This window comes from Podarcis raffonei, chromosome 8, assembly GCF_027172205.1.
Source record: "Podarcis raffonei isolate rPodRaf1 chromosome 8, rPodRaf1.pri, whole genome shotgun sequence".
Taxonomy (NCBI): domain Eukaryota; kingdom Metazoa; phylum Chordata; class Lepidosauria; order Squamata; family Lacertidae; genus Podarcis; species Podarcis raffonei.
In genome coordinates, this window is record NC_070609.1 from 42,505,302 (window position 1) to 42,520,965 (window position 15,664).

The 15,664-nt window shown below is 41.8% G+C and overlaps 1 protein-coding gene across 2 annotated transcripts in view; it reads left to right on the forward strand.

The window, feature by feature from the left end:
* The window catches only part of MAF (MAF bZIP transcription factor), a 242,625-nt gene that overhangs the window by 174,233 nt on the left and 52,728 nt on the right, over positions 1–15,664 (forward strand). The window contains exon 3 of one of the 2 annotated variants that reach the window (XM_053399594.1): positions 5,952–5,968. The exons of the other annotated variant lie outside the window; for it this stretch is intronic. The gene's annotated coding sequence lies outside the window, so the exon portion shown is untranslated. Of the gene's footprint in view, positions 1–5,951; positions 5,969–15,664 lie in introns of those variants that run through there. 2 annotated transcript variants of the gene reach the window in all.

Consider the following 15,664-nt stretch of genomic DNA (forward strand, 5'->3'; position numbering starts at 1 on the left):
ATTGCTGGTTTCCTGGGGAAGGTTAGGAGCAGGTAACTTTTTAAGTGGAAGAACTTTCTAAATAATGGCACCTTCAAAGAAACTCACAGAGCTTTCCTTTTAAGTGTAAAGAAAGGAGGGCTGCCTCTTTAGAAGAGAATTGATTGAACCAAAGCAACCAGCTGTGCTGATTCCCCACCCCTCCCCTGGGTTATTCATGTTACTCATCCCAGAATAATCTTCCATCCCTTCTATCTCAGTTAGGCCTGCTTGAGGAGCAATTGTCATATTAAGTACCACAGGCCAAGGGTCTTAATTTTTGACATAATAGAAAGAGAGCATGGGGAGAAGAATTCTATAGGAGTTAAAGGTAAAGGTAAAGGGACCCCTGACCATTAGGTCCAGTCGTGACCGACTCTGGGGTTGCGGCGCTCATCTTGCTTTACTGGCAGAGGGAGCCGGCGTACAGCTTCCGGGTCATGTGACCAGCATGACTAAGCCGCTTTTGGCGAACCAGAGCAGCGCACGGAAACGCCGTTTACCTTCCCGCTACTTGCACTTTGATGTGCTTTCGAACTGCTAGGTTGGCAGGAGCAGGGACCAAGCAACGGGAGCTCACCCCATCGTGGAGATTCGAACTACTGACCTTCTGATCAGCAAGTCCTAGGCTCTGTGGTTGAACCCACAGCGCCACCCACATCCCTCTATAGGAGTTAGCTGGATATGTAGTACCAGAATATGAGTGTTGAATCCCAGAGGGTAGGTGCCTCATTCCCAAAGCCTGGGGAGCTTCTGCCTGGCTTAGGGAGGGAGGCATGATGGTCATGCACATGGCGTTGCCTCCTCTAATCACTCCCACAAGCTGGTGCCTCTGGCCCTAACTGTTCCCCTACGACAAATTTCACCACGGCACTGATAGGTTTACCTGCATCCAGAGGCACCTGTTGAAAGGGACTGGGGTCAGATCCTGTAGCGGTACTATTACCTAAGTATTTATGAGATTCCAAACCAACCATTGCCCATTCTCTAAACAGAAGAACTGTTTGTTTGCTTGCTTGCTTGCTTGCTTGCTCGCTTGATTGCTGTGAAACTCTGGTACATTTCTGCACATGCCGTGCACTTCCTTGCCTGATGCTATCCCAATAAAAGGTATCACTTTCCTTGCTCTGCCCCTTGCTCAATTTGTCTAGGACCTTCTGAGCAACTGTTCCTCAAGCTTGTGGTTCCTCTGTGCGCGCCCCACCCCCATCTGTTGGATGCTTGACTTCACAATGTAACGTTTCTACTTGGAAAGTTTCTGTTTGCTGGAATCTGAAGCAATTTTCACAAGAGCTTCTTTATAAAGTTAACCGTTTGAAACAGGCTTGAAGGGGACCATGCTTTGCTTTCAAGGTCTTTCATCTACATCCTAAAGCTTAATTGTGTTGAATGCAAGTATAAACTTATAACAGACGTTTCAGTCATTCTGTTTAGCTTGTCTTATAAAAAAAAAAGCCAGATTAATGATCTTTATGAAGGCTGTTTGACTGAAGCAGCAGAATCCAGCTTTACATCATTATTGAATAGCGCATAAAGGAATTATTTATCAAGATGGTCTGTTTGTTAATAGACCCAAATCAGGATTTCTTTTTGCCAAATACTGCTTTCATTTAAGGCCTTTGAATGAATTTCACTCAAACAATGCTAACATCTGATGATAAAACCCACTAATGAGGGGGAAATCATTCAAATTTTTGATCTAGAGATCTCATTAACTCCAAACTTTTAGTTTGTTTTTGCTGATCAAATCATTAGAACAGCCCCCCCCCCTTCAATGCTGTTTCACTTCTCTGAGGAAGTCTACAGAGATTATGCAGAGGGGCCCAGTTTTGGTTCTGTTCATTGTTTCAAACAATGCAGCCAAGACGTGCAGGCCGGGACGTGATTTTAATTATCAGAAAGTGATGTGAGGGCTGCTTCGTAGGTCATACACCTTGGGCTGCTGATAAGCACAATTAACAGCTTCCGTACGTAGTCTGTTAAAGTGAGTTGTGTGACATATTAAATACCGTAGATCTTGTCAATGAAGGAGTGATCTGGGCTACTAAGACAGGAGATAAGTCCTTGCTCCTTCTATAGGATCTTCTTTCTGAAACAATATGCTAACATAAACACAACCATCCTTTACAATTCATGAAAATTTGCAATAGAGTTCTCTAGCCAAGTAATGTATACAAAAATGCATATTCTAAGCAAATTTTGGCGTTGCACTGAGTTTTGGCGTTGCACAGGCCAACACTGAAATTTGAGACCCAAAGGTCCACCACTGCTGAGAGAATTTAAAAATGAACAGATTTGCCCACCCCTGGTTATTTTATTGGATGGGTGTTACATGCAGATTCTGGTCAGGAAGTTAAAAAGGAAATGATGTGGCACATTAATCTAACACATTATTCTAACAGATTATAAATGGAACACATTGTACACTGCCTTGGGTTTCATGATGGAAGAAAGGTGGCTATAAATATAAGAAAATTTATCAATGCAATACAATAAGATAGATCCTCACTTGTTTGGACTCCATTACTTTGGAAGACTATGCTGATTCTTAAAGCTAAGTAGGAACAAAGGTTTATAATAATTTGATGCTGCTCTTGGTCTGTCTTTTAACTTCCTCCATCTGCATTTCCTATCTGACCAAGATTAATGTGCTATTTTGCTTGTTCAATACTGTTGCAATCCTGTCTGATGCTTTGGGTCATCCTCGCCCACCAAGTCTAGCGAGCACAATCTCCACGTAGCTTAAGCTAATTTTTGGCTTTCTAAGCACAGTTGTTTTCTCCTAGGCCAGCCATTTGCTTTAATGGGAGTGATTTTATAGAAGCAAAAGGAAAGGTTTAGGCATTCCTGGGTCTGCACAACATTCATATTACCTGAGTGAATAAAAGGGGGAGCAAGGTGATGGTAGTGAGAATTCTTCATAAATGGTGTGGTATAGAGCATGCCTTGATTTATGATCTTTGCACTATGTGCTAGCATGTTTAATTCATGTGCTACATTAAAAGCCTCGTTCTGCCATGTGCAGAGCTGCATTTACAACTTAGCGACTGCTCACAAGTTTCATGGAACCCAGTGGAAGAATTTCTTGGCATGTGCAAACAGGAAACTAGTGCCAAACTGAGTTTCAAATTTCACACCAGTGAGCAAAATGCCTGGCACCAGGGTTTAACCGTTTTGGTGTCAATAATAAAAATAACAAAGCAGCATGTATTTAGAGCATTTTAAGTGTCCAGTGCTCTTTATACATATTCTCTCAGCAATCCTTGTAAAACAACAACAAAACCTTCTAATGTAAGATACTTATATTATCTCTGCATTGCGGATGAGAGATAAGAGGTAATGACGGTAATGACTCATTTTTTTCCAGCTCACATCTCTCACTCTTAGTCACTGTGCTATGCCAACGCTTAGCTACATAACCTCTATCTCCCTGCTAGATAAATCAGGGATAGGGAACATTTTTCAGCTCAAGGGCCACATTCCTTTCTGGGCACTCTTCTAGGGGCCACATGCCAGTGGTGGGAAGGGTCAAAGGCAAAAGTGGGTGAAATATATATTTTACCTTTGTTACAGTAGGCTACTCTCTGCACATACTTACCCACCCCTCTCTAGCCTCCATCCAAGCAAGCAAAAGACATCAGACTTCAGGGGCACATTTCAGCCAGGCAGAAACACTCAAGGCCAGTGAGGGGTGTGACTTGAGGAGCGCGACCAGATAGAGACGCTGTGGTCAGCACCTAGGCCTGAGGTTTTCCAGCCCTGATTTAAATGAACACAGTGGTTGTTATTAGCAGCAATATTACTGTTATTTATGTCTCCCTTTAAGCTATATGTTAGAGTGAATAGCAAACACTTAAAACCACATGAAAGGGCTGGGTGAGACTGAGTAGCATGGAAGGAGTGAGAGAGGTGGGCAATAGGACCCAGGCATTCATTTATTTATGTATGTCAGCAGCTGTTACTGTGGTAAGTGATAGGTGCCTTAGAACTGCAATTTTTATTTCCCTCAAAGCTCCAGAACAACACTACAGAGTGGGTATATGGGAAATTAAAATGGCTGGTGGCCACCAGAACCAACCATCCAGCATGGGACACTGTTGGGGTGATAGGGCTCTGAGAATGTTGCAAGCACCCTATTCTCATGTGCTTTTGAACATATTCTCATGTGCTGTTGAGCTCTTTTCTTCCCTGTGAAAGTTTCCTCATGGGTTATTTGGGGGAATTGTCCCATGAAGACTCCTGCATTGACCTAGACTATAGGCTGACCTGCCTTTGTGACTTTGGAACGTATCCAGATTCGTTACAGTTGCAAGCTTTGCAAATGCAGTTCCCAAATCTAGAAATGTCCAGTTGTTTCCATTTCTGTTCTGCATAGGCATTGCTTCTTGGACTGGGCACATGAGAGAGATGCCTGTAATATTCCCTTTAGGGTTCTGAAATGGAATTTAAGTATCATGCACAGTCTTTTGCATTGTATTTGCATCAAGCTGAGGTTCATTTTGACATTCATTGTCTGGGTAGAGTTGACAAACCTAAAGTTAAAAGGTTGTACAGTTGTATTGAACAAAGTTCTACTCAGAGTAGATCCACTGAAATGAATGGAACAAAGTTCATGAATCCCAGTGGGTCTATTCTGAGTAGAAAAGCATTGAATGCAGCCATAGTTTTCATATATGGTTCTTGAGAAAGTTTTTTAAATGAATGAATGAATGTAATAGTCTTTTGAACCAAAAGTACCCTGATGTTTTAATCATTAAATTAAAAATTTCCTAGAAAAGTGAAACAAAAGTAGTTGATTTCACTACAGGTGCAGGAAACAAACTTCTTTTCTGGATAACTGTTTAAAGTAGCACAACTCCAAGTACTAGTGGATGAATCAGACTATTTCTGCTGTTTCAGTTTTGCACATGCTCATTCATAAGCGTTTTGGGTTTTTTTGTCTCATCTCTGCATCATTCTTCAAAGATTTTATTTTTTTAAGTGCATGAAAATTCACATGGAGGATTCAGCTACATCCTCCAACCTGACGTGGCCATATAGCTTCCACCCAGCTACTTCCAGTGAAAGAGAGACCACCAGGCAGTTTATTCCACAATTGAATAGCACAGACCTTCAGGAAGTTTCTCCTCCTGATTAGCTGAATTCTGTTCTCTCCTCCCCCCCCCCACTTGCAATTTCCATCTATTTTAGGCCCGAGGGCACATTTGGATTTTTGAGCATCTGCCATGGGTACCACCCCTCTAGTCACTTTTCTTTCCAGTCTTCCGGATCAGCTCCCTCACCAAGAGACTACAGAAGAAAAAGACTATGCAGACAGGCTTTGTTTTTCAAAAGGACCTGGGTAAAAGACTGAGCCAGAGGTATTAATCTGAGCCTTGAAAAGCACATAGAGCTGAAGGTCACTCTTCCCACTTCCTCATTCACCTCTATGTATTTTTCAAGGGTGAAAAAAGTGACCATCCTCACCACTTCATGACCAAAGGGGCATTGAATGGGGTGGCTCAGAGGCTTCATGGGCACTAGAGGAAGACCATAAGGATGCCTCTGTGCCAGCCGGTGCTACACTGGCAATGCCTGACTTAGGAGTTTCAAGGCAGGTGATCACGGGGGATTTTCAGCAAGTCGGTGCAGAAAGAAGTTTGAAAATCATGGAGTTAGAAGTCACCTCTAGTCAGGGGCAGCAGAATGACTTTTTAAAGTGCTGGGGTTTAATTGCATTCAAGTTCGGGAGGAGAAGGTAGCAGCCATGCAAACCCCCTGTTAAAACTTGTTTGTGGTTCCAAAACCTAATGGATCTACATTCAGTAAATGAAAGCCCTTCCCCCCCGCCCAGCCCAAGTGAGGGTGACAACTTGTCTCCTCAACTCCCTGATGCTTTTGTCTTTTCTCAAGTGCTGGTGCTAAGGATTATTGACACAACTCTTTGCTTTTAGATGCTGAATGACATTAGCCTTCTGCCTGCCATCCTATTTCATTAAGAACCTGGCCATGGATCAAAAAAAAGAAAGAAAAAAGGTGAATACCTTCTCCTCATCTTTGGGCCCCTGTGACTTTCAAAGGCCTTGAAATAGCAGTGCTAACACACACACATACAAATTATCTTCATTTCTTCTCCTGGCATCTTTCCCCCCTTCTTTCTTTTCCAGACAATTGTAGTAGGAAAAATAAGGCAGAAAGCTTGAATGGAGATCCCCTACATTGGGGGTTCCAGGTCATTAAGAGCTGTCCAATCTTTGTGCCCGATGCATGCCATGTATGATTTACACATATTTAGCATCCTGCAATGTTCAGCAGAACGTGCGTATGGAGCTCTTTGCACACAGGGACTTGTGTTTCCCTCCAATTATAGGAAACGTTCTGTGTGCCTTTGTGGGGAACATTGCAGATTTTGAACTGAGTCAGGCATACAAGGAGGTCTATGAGTACAACAGAATGCTGCAGAGTAGGACAGTAGGCTAAGATGTGGTTTCATATAAAAGCCACTGTTGAACTGCTGTGTAGTCTGTATTGTTGGATATCAATCATTTGTGGACCCCATTAGGGACAGACTTATTCGTTTCTCTCAACTTTTCCAATCTTAAATTCACTTCTCCACATATCCGCGTCAGTCTGAGAATTCTTTATAAATCCTCCTGAAAATTAATCATCAATTTAGTGTCATGTGCACATTTTCATATGTAATTTTGTGTAATATGCACATTTTTGCAAGCAACTTTACCAACTGCAATGAACATATGCTTCTGTATTCCCACTTTCTCCAAATAAATGGATTTTTGCACACATTGTTTGTGCAAATTGGAGAACTCTATCAGAAAATTTGAGAAGTGTGAAGTTTGATGGCTCGCTGAGTTTTCGTGTTTTGTTTTGGGAAATTAAAATTATCTAGGTTTCCTTGTAAACCACATGTGCTCTAGACAAATTCTGTTAAATAAATGAAGTGTGACTCAAACAGAATCCCACCCTGCCCCCCGTGCCCATGCCTAGACTTCATCTCTATGGAACAGCAGCATTTACTTGCTGTCGCATCTTCTCCTTCTTTATATCTTTACAGGCTGCTACATTTTGTTCAACTCAGTTCTGAAAGTGATGAAACTTCCCTTCATTCTAGCAGCAAATGAGTAGTGCTACAAGAGCATGTGCAACCCTCATGGTCGGAACATGCATGACGACATGGGACTGTCCCAAAAAAAATACACTTGTTTCCATTCTGGTACACTGGCGGTGGGGGAGGGGTCACTGTTCAGCAGTAGACCACATGCTTTTCATGCAAAAGGTCCTAAGCTGAAACCCTGGCAAAGTCAGTTCAAAAGAGTATTGGGTAACTGGGAGAGACCTCCATCTGAGGTGCTGGATTGCTTGCTGCTGCTCATCAGAATAAATTGCACTGGGCTATTTAGTCTGTCTCAGCATAAGGGAGGCTCCTATGTTTGCCACTAAGTTACTGAACTAGGACTCCAGAAAGCTATCATCTAGTTCAACCCTTGCTATTCAAGAAAGACAGCAGTGGACTTCTACCCCAGTGATGGTTTAAACGCTCCAAATATATGGTATGGGTTGGATCCAGATTACATTACTAGAATTTTGGTCAAATTAAACCTAGGTCCTGATTGAATGAACTCACCTTGATTTCAGTGAGAACTAAGTTAGTCTGGATCCAATTCTGTACATATGACATTAGCGGTTCAATATATTTAGGGTTAATAGAATTTACACCTTGCTCTTCAATCAAACCGTCAGGGCAGCTCATAAAACAAACAAATAATCACACTAACATTATATAACTCTAGATAACTATAATTTAATGTGCATAAAGTGCATGTGTGCTCAAATATAACTTTATCATTTTGATTTTTAGCACATATTAGCAAAGTTAGCAGATTTTTCTTCCTCAGTAGATAGGGTAGTATTGCAACTCCAAAATAGATACAGGTTGTAGGTAAGTTCCAGCATTAAGTACAGATTCAGTGAATTGGGGCTGGGGGGATCTGCATGTAATAACATTGATACCATTTCAATATATGCTATAAAATTCAGCTAGTTTTGATTTTTGGTTTAAACACATTAAAATACATTGCATTTTCATCCACAAAAATGCCTTCAGGGTTTAATTGTAAGCATACTTTACTTGGATGTAAATCCACTTGAATCAATATGATTTACTTCTGAGTAAACACTGGGCCGGCAGTCAGCAATCAATTTCTCCTTTACTCCCATTCCAAATATTTGCCAAACAGGCCTAGCAATTCAAAAATTCATCACAAATATCTATGCGGATATACTGCTTTCTACCCAGAATCACTTAAGGCTCACATTTATTAACTTGTTTGTTAACAAATAGCCTGAGGGTTGCTTTATGTTTAATATATATATTTTTAAAAATGCTTCATTCTGGAACTATTTTGAATAAAGTTCATGGTAATTAGATGTGGTGCCTTAAAGTTCATCTTAATTAGCTAATGTTTCATTCCCCTGAGATCAAGGGGCTCTGCAAATAAGCAGTTTAGCACAGACAGGTACAGAATGACAAAGGAATCCGAGTCTTCCTATTAGTGAAGGTTGCGGCAGTCGAAGGACAGTGTACCTTATGGGAGGCAACTTACAAACTAGGCAGTAGAGTAGAATCATAAAATTATAGAATTGGAAGGGATCTACTCCAACCCCCTGAAATGCAGGAATCTCAACTAAGGCATCCATGGCAGATGAGTATACAATCTTTTCTTAAAAACCTCCAAGTCAAGTACCGTATTTTTTGCTCTATAACACGCACCCGACCATAACACGCACATAGTTTTTAGAGGAGGAAAATCCGTAGGCATGCCACCCATAGGCATTCCCTCCATAACACGCACAGACATTTCCCCTTACTTTCTAGGAGGAAAAAAGTGAGTGTTATGGTGCAAAAAATACGGTAATTGCACCATTGTATTTAGCACTGCTTAGCCTTCTAGAGATTACTTGCTATAAACTATAGGGTTGAACTGGGAGCTGCTACCCCGCCCTGCCCCAGTTTGGCCCAGTGTAAGTTCAGGGGTGGGGTCAATGTTCAATCAGGGATATAAAACCTTGCATCTCTCCCCCCCTCCCATAAGACTGAGTGATGCCTCCCACCCCAAGGGTTGGCTCCTCCAGTCACATCAGCTCCAGCCAGCATGGTCAAATGTCAGGGATGATGGGGGCAGGTTACCCCCCCCCCCATTTTTTTATTCTTACATACTATGCCAAGGGCAAGAGGACGGCTATTTGACTATGAAGGGCAATTTCTGACCTCTCAGGTTTCTCATTTTTGCAGTCTTTAATTCAGTTCTCCATATTTCCACATCAGTGTGCTATTTTTTAAAAGTGCAATTCATCAACTTTTTAATGCAAATATACACGTATTTGTGTGCAGTTTTGAAAATCATTTTTTTCTTAATAAAATGCATTTTTGTATGTTATTTTCACTAATATATGCATTCTTACCCTAGTATGTACAGTTTTGTACACATTACTTTGCTGGAAAACTTTATTGCAAAATTTGGGGAAGTGTGAATTTGGAAGGGCACATGTGTTTCAATTTTGTTTTGTTTCAGAAACCACAAATTAGGTTGGTTTGCCTTTAAATGCAAAATGAATAGCTTTTCTCTCCCATTCGTATCTGCAACTGACACAAGAGCCAGTCTCTATTGCAAATCCATTGTCTGTTCAAAACTGGAAGCTCAGACTAGGGGAGAAGGTGGAACATGTGTCCCCAAAATGGTGAGTGTACTTTCACAGCAGGCTCACACTAAACTCAGGTACATATATCCGAAGGCTGAATATATCTCCAAAGTGGGGAGTTTTAGTTTTGTTTATTTTGATTATGTAACACAGATCTCGCCAGTAAAGTGAGATGAGTGCTGCAACCCCAGAGTTGTCCGTGACTGGACCTAATGGTCAGGGGTCCCTTACCTTTACCTTAACACAGATGTAAAATGGCAGTAAAACGTTAGCCCCCCCCCCAAATACACATTTAAACAAAATAAAAATGGGTATCCCTTTAGCAGCCGTGAGTAATGCTTAATTATTCATTCTCCAGCTTGCTCTAGCTTTCTGGCTGGGCAGCAACCGTATTAAAATACCATTCCCCTCTAATAGCTGTACAGCTGAGAACCGTCGGTCAAAGCAGTAACAGCTCATCCACTCAGGCCTGCCAGCAAGTTGTTCCTTCTGCCAAGAGCAGCTTGGTAGCAGTTTCAATAATATCACAATACAGTATTTAAATAATTTGACAAGGCTATTTGGAAAGGGACCAGGAAAATTCTCAAGGCAGTGATGTTCCTTTTAGGAGGTTTGTCCACACTTGTTCTAAAGCAGTCTTTGCCAGCCTGGGACAACAGCACCCATTGGCTCCAGGCAGCACAGGGCAGGTGGAAATTATGGTCAAACACATCTGGAAGACACTCAGGGGGTGAAGGGTGCTGTAAGATGTTTCAAGTGCCTCTGACCTGAGGATTGCCTACATCTGCGTTTCATTGTATCCCACTCAGCATCACAACAGTCCTGCAAGGTTGCACTTAAATAATAGGTGAGTTCTGATCCCAATGGAGTTTGGAATATAAGCCTAGCAGGTCACAGGAGGATAAAAGTGGGAGACTTCAGACAGGACAGATGTAAAAAAAATAGTAAATACAGTGGTGCCTCTAGTTATGAACTTAATTCGTTCCAGAGGTCTGTTCTTAACCTGAAACTGTTCTTAACTAGAGGCATGCTTTCGCTAATGGGGCCGCTTGCTACCGCTGCGCCGCCGACACACGAGTTCCATTCTCATCCTGGGGCAAAGTTCTCAACTCGAGGTAACTCTTCCAGGTTAGCAGAGTTTGTAACCTGAAGCGTTTGTTACCTGAGGTGTTTGTAACTCAAGGTACCACTGTATAGCTCAATACCCTCCTCCTTGCACTGTGCCCTATTATTGTCTGTATCCGAATTATAGCATTAACACATTCACATATTTTTATACCTCCTCTAACTCCCTCTTTCCTAAATCTTCCAGAAAGGGCAATTCCTTCCTTCCTACTTTCCTTTCCTTCCTTCCTACTTTCCATCTTTCTGAGGCTATATGTACAGGAATAGTAGTGAATGTATGTCCATTAGGTTTTGGAACCACAAACAAGCTTGAATAGGGGACCATATGGTTGCTGTCTCCCCACCTCCATGTCTTTAAATAAACATTAAGGTTGGAGCATATTAATTTGTGACAAAGTTCTGTTTTCCCAGTATATGTTATTTTTATCCCATCATGCTATTTTACCTTTTGGGATATCTATATTGCAAAATTACCCAGTCCCCCAATCTTTTGACTATAGAGTTTAAAACAAAACAAAACTTCTCTTTTTCCCCATATAGCCTCTGGGAAATCCAACACAAAGTCTCCTGGTTTATACACAGATCTCACTTTAAACCAGAAACTTCTAAACTGAATATATTCACACAAAATTACTTGTGGTTAGCTGAATATGACATGTGTGGTGACCTATTAATTTATGGCTGGAGTTTTGGAGCAAACTCAGAAATAAACTTTTAGCTCTCCCTCCCTCACGGAGAGAACCAACATTTGCTTTTGTTTCCTCCTTGTCGATCCTCAAACCAACAGAAACGCTGTTTGACCTTCCCCCATCTTTTCATTTTCTTGTACAAAAGAAGATACCGTGACCAAGAATTTTAAAAAACCCCCACCCAACTTCTATCTGGTTTTGTAAGTAGCATTTGAAGGAGAAATCTGTGCTTGTCATGTGAGTATGTTTGTGAAGCAGCACGAAGTGAGGAGAAATTTGATTCAGTTTGCATTTAAAGGTGCACTGCCTAATCTGTACTGCCTGAAGCAATATGTGAACCGAAACACCGCCATCCTTCCAAATATGCACAACTCTGAATTTTGCAATGTAGTTTGCCAGTGAAGTAATGTGTACAAAAAAAGGAATAAATATATTAAAGTGTGCATTACAAAGCATATATTGGCAAAAATAACATTAAAAATGCATTATATTGAGATAAATTGCTTTGCAAAAAAGTGTATGTTAGGAAGAATTGTACAACAAAAATGGAGCAGAATCAGAGAATTTGTGTCAGACAGACTAATCTACAATCCTATACACACTTACCAGAGTATAAGACACATTGAAGGCTGCAGAACTTCTAAGTAGATATACATATGATTGCACTGTGTGTTTTTATCTTACTCTTTCTCCAAGGGGCTCAGGGTGGTATGTATGCCCCCCTCCTCATTTTATATCTGTATGAAATAGGTCAGGCTGAATGAGAATGACCAATCCAAGGTTATGCAAGTGAGGTCCATGTCTAAGTGGGGATTTGAACCTCGGTATGCCTGGCCCTGATCCTAATCTGACCCTCTCAGTACTAACTATTCTAGAGAGCACATAGGGTGGCCACATGGTCCTCTTTCCAGAGGGCTCCCCTCAAGTTCAGGGATGGGAAATATTTCTCCTCTAAGCAACCTTCTGGGGTCAAAACTGGGCAGAGCCACAAATGGTAATGTTACCTCTGTACAGAAGGCTACTTTACACACACACCTCCCTCCACCCTCCACTGAGACAACTGGGGAGGCCAGTGAGTGGTGTGGTCTGGGGGAAATTCCATAGACCAAATAGAAAACCCTGGATGGCCAAATTTGGTCCTTGTGCTTCAGAGTCCCCACTCCTGCTGTAGTTGATCGGCTTTTGGAGGATAGATCTCTGTATTTAAGGAGCTGCACAGTCCAAATCTCTATAAAGAATCCTAAGGAAGGGGGATCTGCAGGGGCCTCCATGTTGCCCACCAATGCTTAAGAGCAGCAGAGCAGACTGAGCAGGCACCCAGATGACAGGGTTTCCCACTACAGTGAGATGTCTTTTTCTGCAGCCAGTGTTTGATGAGGCCAAGGCCACATCTATCCAAGCATAACCTTCAGGGTTGGGAAAAACAACAACCTTACGCTGGACTAAGCAAAAGCTACCACATATGTTCCTGATGTAATAGATGGCTGGACCATTGTAAGTCTCCTGCGGTTCCCTTGGGAGCTGTCAGCATCCTTATTCATTGTGGAGCCCACCTAACAGAAATGCTCCACCTGCTCCAGGGTGACTCTGTCTCTCTCTTTCCAACAACTGTGATGCTCACAAGGATATGAACCTGGCCTCTTGTCATGACCTTGTTTTATTAGATGTTCTAATAGAAGCTGGAATAGATATTAGCTGTAATTACTCATTCTGTGGAATTCTGTAGGTCACTCTTTGTCCCAGAGTTGAGACCCTTCCTTGTCAACATTGCTGAAATTACTGAGCATTATGCCATCCGTCCTGAATTAGTGCTCATTAATGAGCTTATGGTTCAAGATATTCCCTATTTATTATTCAGAGGCCAAGAATCATTCGGGCAACTGAGATGCAGCATTCCGTGCATAACTTTTGATCTGTTGTTCAAAAGAGTTTTGGTGTTGTGCAACAGAAAAAAAATACATTCTTCTTCTCCCTCTGTTCTCTCAATTCTGAGATTCTCTGCACAGAACCAACAATGCTGTTTTGCTTTAGTTTTAAAGTGACTTTTCAGAGATCAAGCTATGTTTTGCAACTGAACCCTATTATCTGGACATTCACCTCCAAAACTGTAACATTACATTTGTCTTCATTTTTCTCCCTCAACTTTTTTTTATAAGATGCTTTGCTGGGTTGAAAATCACACTCTCTTCCCTCAAATACATGGTTGAAATTAACACTCTGCATTATTGGTTAACTTGGGTTGACGTATTTCACAACTTAGAACATGTGTTCAATACAGAGTGTGGACGCTCTGTTGAACCTTCGTTTTTTTCAACCATTTGCAGGGGTTGCAAGAAAAGATGTTTCTGAAATGTGCAGTGGATACAATTTCACACACACCGCCATTTTTTATTTTTCTTTATTTTGGGACAAGGCTCAGGGTTGTGCTTATGTCGAATGTCTTTTGTACTACCTGGAATGAGGGCTGTTTTTATGTTAGGTTTAACATGCATTTGAAATAGTAGTACCAGGATTGGCTTGCAGTGTACTATCTACTTGATAACCAAACTACCAGCAACTGTCTGTTTCTCAATCTGAATTGTTCAAATATTTTAAAACAAGTGTAAATGATTTCTCAGAAGGTGCTTTGTCAAAGGGTACAAATGTAGATATTCATTGAAGAAAGTGACCACTCATGTTTCTTTAATGGGTGCAAAAAGCCAGTTCAGTGTAAGTTTGCATCAATCATGCAAAAGGCTCTTGTAAAAATAAAAATAAAAAACCAGTCAGATTTGAACACAGGCATCTGAAATGCACGGGCTGCTTGCCAGAGAAAAAGTAAGAGCTAAGTGTAATATCCTCGGGGAGGGGTGAGGGGCCTGAAGGACCTTATTCTGACCTCTTCTTCACCAGTATCCCCAGGACCAAAATGTGGGCCAACGAGAAAGTGTACAGGGAAAATAAGCTTGACAGACACTTACAGAAATGTGAAATTGATTTCTTTAGCATACATGACATTTTCGGCAGCTTGAGTTATATGGCTGAGCATTTCTGATGTAAATATTTTACAGTAATACCCATGTGATAATAGCAGGTTTGTGCGGGATACAGATAAAGCAAGGTCTAAAATTACGGCCACCTTAAAAGTACACACTCTGGGAGCAGAAATAGTTTTTGGCTTGGATTCTGAAGCAAGGGCAAACAAATCAGAGAACTGAGTTATTTCGTGCATCTATAATGTGTTGCATTACTTTAAGCGACGGTGTCTGGGCTCATAACTATACTGGGGAGGCCCAGGTTCAAATATCTGCTCATTCCCAGAGTTCACTGGGTGCAGTAGAGGCTAGTCCATTTGGGCAAATGGAGTACTGCCCTGTCAACCTCAGCCTTCAGCCAGCCTTCTTACTTTTATCCTGCCCAGAGGGTAGCCCTGGCTGTCAAGATCCTCCTCCTTAGTCTCCGTGTTGCCCTTGTAGAGCTCAGAAGGGAAGAGGGTGGGGACAAAACTAGAATTAGTTGGCTCTGCCAAGTTCAGTTGGCTCTCTCCCCACCTACTGTTGGACTCCCCACCAGTCACCACTGGCTGGGCATCACCATCAGTTTAACCTACCTTACAGAGTTATTGTGGGGACAAAGTGGGAAGACATGTACCATTTCCCCAAGTCCACATCTCTGAGTTTTTTGCAGGAATCTTGAGATAGAAACATAATACATTACATCACTCTGAGATACAGACATGGCAAGAGTATAGGAAGCTGCCATCCACTGAGCCAGATCATTGGTCCACCAAGCTCAGCAATGTCTTGTGAAAGATCAGGCCCTGTCTGAGGATTTCCTTAGAATTTATCATTGGCTATATGCAAAGCTGTTGCTCTGCTACTAACCTACAGCCCATCCCCAGATATCCCATTGAGCTCTGTTAAAGTTAACATAGGAACATTGAGGAACAGGCTTCCTCAAACTCGGCCCTCCAGATGTTTTTGGTCTACATCTCCCATGATCCCTAGCTAGCAGGACCAGTGGTCAGGGATGATGGGAATTGTAGTCTCAAAACATCTGGAGGGACGGGTTTGAGGAAGTCTGGCATAGAACATAAACCACAATTTGCACTTCCAAACACAGTTGGGGAACCATGGCTTAGGTCTGTTTGTCATCTT